Raw genomic sequence first — 6,686 nt, 5'->3', positions numbered from 1 at the left:
ACTGGGGCCCCAGGCCCAGAATCCACCTGCTGAGAGGCCCAAGAAGGAAAAGACGGACAAACCCAGCCTCACAGAAGAGTTGTCAATAGTGGCCACAGGCTGTCCCCTGCCACCACGCCCATGGCTCCTCAACCTGGATCTAAGGGGTTGACTGAGGTGGGAGCTCTCCTTCAAATGATCCACATGGCAGGACTGAATTACCCTCCACTTGCAGAAAAGCACCAGCCTGTCCTCGATCCTTCCCCTGCCAGTGCCTTACCTCCTGCCCAGGAAAGTGAGCCCTGCCCCTTGGATCGCTGAGGGCAACCCAGAAGTCAGCCCACTCTCCCCACTGTCCTAGTCTGGAGAAACAGTGGGAGCAGTCTCTTCCCAACCTGGCGGGGCAGGATGGAGAACTCCCAGACCCCCGCGGCCAAGTCCAGCCTTCCTGCTGCCTCGGTGTGGTGCCAAGACTGCTGCTCACCCACAGAGCCAGGGGCTGGCGCTCCAGCACCCTAGGGAGTGGGGAGAGAGAACAGGGCAGCCTCTGATGGCTGGATGCAGAAAGCATAGAGGGGTGGAATAAAGTGGGGCTGGTTCCCTTCTTATTCTCACTCCACCCAAAAGTCAAAAGGGGCCTGTGAGGCAGGGACGGGGGTAATACAGCTTCAAGTTTGTGTTCTCCTCTGCAGCCAACCCAGCCCAGGAGGTGGGATCCCTGGTCTGTTTACTCCAGGGTGGGGTTCTTGTGAGACTGGGATGCAGGTGTGTGCAGGACCAGCTCAAAGGGAGCTCTTCCAGGAGGATCACAGAGACTTCTTCAGATCAGCGCTTGAGTTGGGAAACACGGCTGTCTCCAAGCCCATGGCTCTTTTGCTGTATCCCAGGGAGGTCATGTCCATGGGAAAATGACCACACAAACCCCTGGAAGATGTGCCCCTCCACCAGTGTTTCTTGGTCCCTGGAAATCCCCGGGAAGGATCAGACTTAACATTGCAAGAGCCTCAGTGTCCACCTGGCCCCTTGTTTCTCAGGTGGAAAAATATCTGCAAGTCACATTCTTTGTTGCAGGATAGCATACATATGGCTTCATCTTAAATTTGTTAGCTATGAGTTTTCAGATTCAGATTCCACTTTGTACTATATTCTACCATAGAGGGTAGCAGGCACCACTGATTTGGAGATATTTATGGGGGGGGACTTACATTGTGAAATTTCTGTACATTAATTATTATTGTTGTTGTTATTATTTTACAAGGACCTGGGAGAGACCCTTGTTTTATTTTAGCTGCAAAACATTGGTCAAGCTTGCTATCCAGTGGGAGAAAATGCTTGAAAATTGCTAAGCTAGTTCAATCCCCTTGTTAAAGACAACTGACACGTAGAGGAGGGCATGACTCACCCAAGCTCCTAGAACTAGTTAAAAGTAGTGCCAGGACTGGAACAGACTTTGGACTCATGGACCAGTGCCCTTTTCACTGCCCCACGCTTAAGCTCAGACCCCAGTTCCCATTCTCCAGGTGGCTGACCCAGTCCCGTGAGGGGGTGTCCCCAGATTCCAGACAGAGCACCTCTAGATCTGGGACCCCTTTCTACCTTCCCTGGGTTGTGACTCCACCAACCCATTAGAAAGAGGAGGAAGGACACTCAGCCTCTGTCTCAATGTGAATCAGACCTCCTTTCCACGTAGCCCTAGTCCGCTGGGCTCTCTGTCGCAGCCCTGTATAATGCTGTTGCCTTATCAATAAAGTGCATTTGTCTTTGTAATGTCTTCACATTCCCAGCTCTTCCTCTGGCCCTGCCTTCTCCAGGGAACCCGACTGGACTCTCAAGAACATCAGTCACTCAGCCCTAGAACCCACCATAACCCAGGCCACTCCCAAAAGAAGGTCTAGGAGCTAGGAGGAAAAGAGGGAAAAGTGAGGTCTCATGGAGAGGAATTGGGAGAAAATATCATCTATTCTGTTTTAGATGAGAATGTGAAAACAGACATTTACAAATCTTAAGCTTTCAAAGTATATTATTAGAACTGAAGGGAAGCCGGGCTCGTTGGCTCAACCTGTAATCCCGTGCTTTGGGAGACTGAGGTGACTGAATTGCCTGAGTCCGTGGGTTCGAGACCCACCTGGGCAGCTTGGCGAGACCTCATCTCTACAATAAATCAAAAATCAGCCAGGCGTGGTAGCCCACGCCTGTAGTTCCAGCTACTTGGAAGGCTGAGGCGGAAGGATTGCCGGAGCCCAGCAGGTCAAGGCTGCAGTGACCGGGAGCAGCCACTGCACTCCAGTCTGGGTGACAGAGTGAGACTCCAATTCACACACACACCCAAAAAAAGAACTGAAGGGGAATGTGCACCAAAATGCAAGATTTGATATGTGAGTCCTGAAGACTGAAAAACTCCCCTGCTGGCTAACTGGAAGCAAGTAGGAGAATCCAAATGAGAAGGGTAGAACCTGCAGCAGATTCAGTAGAAACTAGAAATGCAGCCACAAAAGGAGGCTTTCAAGAGTGCTGCTGAGTGGTTTCCAAAGAGAAAAAAAGTTTGCCAGAAGTTGTCAAATAAACCAACGAAGAAAACTTTGCTTATGGTAATAAAAATGACTCATACTTACATAGCATTTGCTTCTTTCAAGTACTGCTGTAAAAAATGCCCCATGCAAACCAACCTGCTTTATCCTCACAAGGACCCTCTGGGAGTTGAACTCTTATTCCCCCTACTTGACAGAGGGGAAAACTCGGTGATAGGTGAGCCTCACAGGTGATAGGTGAGAGAGATGGGATTTGAGCCCTTGGCAGCTAGGTCCAGAAGCCACTCATTAACTGCTTCATAATACTGCTTCTGACTGAGTTGAGGGACCTGAAAGGTGACAGTCTTGTCAGTGCTCTCTCGGAGAGGATACAAAGAAGATTCTTATTCCTAAAACAGGCCCAAAGATGGGAAAACTAAAGGTATCGAATCAAACTGTGCTCTACTCTCAAGAGAGGCTCAGCCAGTGTGCTGGGCCCAGTCGAGAGTGGCACCTATATGAGTGCCTCAAAAATGAAAACCAGGCCACTGTTGGCAGAAACATGTCTTGCATTATAGATTCCAGTGACTTGGGGGATTGCAAGTGACTCTTGTACAGAAACAGGACTCTCCAAGGGCCCACAGGAGTTGTACCCGATGCACCCCTCTGCTTCCCAAGGAAGTGAGGTTTTTTTATTATTTATTTATTTATTCCATTGAAACATTTTATTTGTACATATGTATTACATCCCTAGAGAAAGAATCTCAGCTGGGCATGGTGGCTCACGCCTATAAATCCAGCACTTTGGGAGGCCAAGATGAGAGGATTACCTGAGCCCACGGGTTTGAGCCCAGCCTGGGCAACTTGGCGAGACCTCATCTCTACAATAAATAAAAAAATTAAGCCAGGCTCAGTGGCTCAGCCTGTAATCCCGTGCCTTTGGGAGGCTGAGGTGAGTGGATTGCCTGAGCCCACGGGTTCAAGACCCACCTAGGCAACTTGGCGAGACCTCATCTCTGCAATAAAATAAAAAATGAGCCGGGTGTGCTAGTACGCGCCTGTAGTTCCAGCTACTTAGAATGCTGAAGCAGAAGGATCGCCGGAGCCCAGCAGGTCAAGGCTGCAGTGACCGGGAGCGGCCACTGCACTCCAGTCTGGGCGACAGAGTGAGACTCCAACTCAAAAAATAAAAATAAAAAAATTAGCTGGATGTGGTGGCATGTACCTGTAGTTCCAATTACTTGGAAGACTGAGACAGAAGGATTGCCTGAGCCCAGCAGGACAAAGCTGTGGTGGCCATGAGCGTGCCACTGCACTCCAACCTGGATGACAGAGTGAGAGACTCTAACTCAAAAAAGAAAAGAAAAAGAACCCCAGAATTTTCATCTCTCCTGTGTGTTTCTGTCTTGCTTCTTCATGGTCCATGATGCCAGCTGAGGTTGTAAGTACAATGAAACCAAACTGGCAGGATGGAAGCAGATTAGTCTGCCACTTTTCTGGATCTTTGAGGTGTGCATCAAACCTGGGGCTGATCACGCCATACTTGTTTGACCTGCCTGTGAGGTTCACAACCATTTTCCCAGCTCTATGATCATCAATGATCTCAAATTTGCCAATATAACCATGCTTCATCATCACAGTTAGAAACCAGATAGTGACTTTGGAGCATGGCCTGATAAGAACCTGACATTTGCTTCTCTTCTGGGCATTGTCGATGCTCTTGAGAGCATCAGCCAGGACATTCATGCACGCCATGATGGCAGCATGGAAAGATGGCAGAAAGAAGAAAGTGAGGTTTCTCATGAGAGGTAGTGTCGCTAAGCACAGGAAACAGGAATACCCAACAAAGGACAAAGCATGGTGATCTGTAAATGGGGGACTCACGGCCAAGCAATGTATTTAAAGTAAGTTGACCTTGGAACCTGTGAATGGAATTCCCTTTAATTTCTCAGAAACATCTGAAAAGATTTTAAACCAAAGTCTAAAATGTGTCGCAGTAGGGTGAGATGGAGGTAGAACAACTGGGGATAGGCCTTGAGGGCTATTTTGTCATGAAAAATTAATGGATTTAGAGGAAGAACATAACAGCTACACAATGGGCATGTCTCTGGCTGAGAAGCTGTTAGAAGAATCTTATTTAGCATTTTTATAGATGCTCTGGGGAACACAAAAATCTCCCTCCAAGGCTGTGTATAATAATCAGCTCTTCCAGGTAAACCAAGAGGAATATACCCCCAAGATGATCTCATAATTAGGATCAAGTGATATTAAGTTTTCATATTCCAAGCTTTGGTTCGACACTTGCACTACGCAGAAAAGTAGCAGCCTACCACATGAGACTATTTAAACTTAAATTTAAATGAAATTGGCAGGCGAGATGGCTTTCGTCTATAAGCCCAGTGCTTTGGGAGGCCAAGACTGGAGGATCACTTGAGGTCAAGACTTTGAGGCCAACCTGGGCAACAAAATGAGAAAAAATACAATAATTCGTTGGGCATGTTGGCGCACCTGTAATCCTAGCTACCCTGGAGGTTGAGGTGGGAAGGACACTTGAGTCCAGGAGTTTGAAGCTGCAGTGAACTATGATGGCATCACTGTGCTCTAGCCTGGGTGACAGACCAAGACCCTGTCTCTAAAAAAATAAAATGAGGCCGGGCTCGGTGGCTCAGCCTGTAATCCTAGCACTTTGGGAGGCCAAGGTGAGTGGATTGCCTGAGCCTGTGGGTTCGAGACCAGTCCGATCAACTTGGCGAGACCTCGTCTCTACAATAAATCAAAAATTACCCAGACATGGTAGCACGCGCCTATAGTTCCAGCTACTTGCAAGGCTGAGGCAGAAGGATCGCCAGAGCCCAGCAGGTTGATGCTGGGATGGCCGTGAGCATGCAACTGCACTCCAGCCTGGGCAACGGAGTGAGATTCCAACCCCAAAATAAAATAAAATAAAATTAGGTAAAATGAAACAAAAGTAAATAAACATTAGCCCTTCAGCCACACAAACCACAGTTCCAGCATTTAGTAGACTTGGGGCTCCTGTAATGGACAGTGCAGAGATACAGAACATTGTCATCATTGCAGAAGGTTCTATGGAACAGTGCCGATCTACACAATGCATTCCTATGTGGAACTAATTTTGGATGACTCCCTGAGGATGCTGGCCAGTTTGCTTCCATTGATCTGTTGGACTGACTGACATCAGATGGGAGCTATCTAGGCAACTGCCCTATTATTGGGAGTGCTCCCCCTGGGCTTCTGGGAACAAGCCTGCTGCTCAAAATAGAGGTAAAGCAAAAAAACAAAAAACAAAAAAACACAGGTCATAGGGCTGATAGGCTCAGAGTATCGTGGGGCATAGGCTCAGAGGATCATGGGGCATAAATGGGGCTGGGAAACATGGATTCCTTCAGTTTGGGGGGCAAACAAGCAGGGCCTGCCTGGAGCAGTCAGAAACCTTCCTGTTTATCTTCTAGCAGGCTCCTTGGAGGCTGTCTGCCCAGTGTGGCACTGTCTGCTTGTCCTGTGGCCCTCACACGGGAGGATGGGTGATATCTGACACTCCCAGCACCAGCAAGAAGATGCCTCATCACGCTGACATCCTATCAGTGATTAGTCCTCATTGTAGGCAAGGAGCCTGAGAGACTGTGGAAGAGACCAAGGAGAACCGCAGGGTGTGCAGCTGGTGACTGGTGGGGGTGTCTGAGGGCTCACTGTTCCGGACAGCTGCTCTGGATCTCTGTATGCACACACATCATAAAAGGTGGAGGGGGAAGCAAAAAAAAAAAAAATCCAGAATTTATTTATTAAAAAATATGGGCCAGGCTCAGTGGTTCAACCTGTAATCCCAGCAATTTGGGAGGCTGAGGCGGAGTGGATTGCCTAAGCCTGCAGGTTCGAGACCCACCCGGCCAACTTGACAAGACCTTGTCTCTACAATACATCAAAAATTAGCCGGGCGTGGTAACGCATGCCTGTAGTTCCAGTTACTTGGAACTGGAATTATCTTTTGGAGGGCTGAGGCTGAAGGATCACCGGAGCCCAGCAGGTCAAGGCTGCGGTGACCAGGAGCGTGCCACTGCAGTCCAGTCTGAACGACAGAGTGAGATTCCAACTCAAAAAAAAAAAAAAATGTGTACTCTTTTTTTTTTTTCTTTTTTCATTAATCAGTATTTTTTATTATGGTTTTGTGGGGTACAGTTAAGG

The 6,686-nt window shown here is 48.3% G+C and overlaps 1 pseudogene; it reads right to left on the bottom strand.

Annotated features, from left to right (window-relative positions):
- Nucleotides 1–3,830: 3,830 nt before the first annotated feature.
- On the bottom strand, nucleotides 3,831–4,241 carry LOC103269601 (annotated as a pseudogene).
- Nucleotides 4,242–6,686: the final 2,445 nt, after the last annotated feature.

The sequence above is a fragment of the Carlito syrichta genome, unplaced genomic scaffold, assembly GCF_000164805.1.
Source record: "Carlito syrichta isolate Samal-C Ts95f unplaced genomic scaffold, Tarsius_syrichta-2.0.1 Scaffold309322, whole genome shotgun sequence".
NCBI lineage: Eukaryota > Metazoa > Chordata > Mammalia > Primates > Tarsiidae > Carlito > Carlito syrichta.
This window is presented reverse-complemented; position numbering and strand designations above follow the sequence as displayed.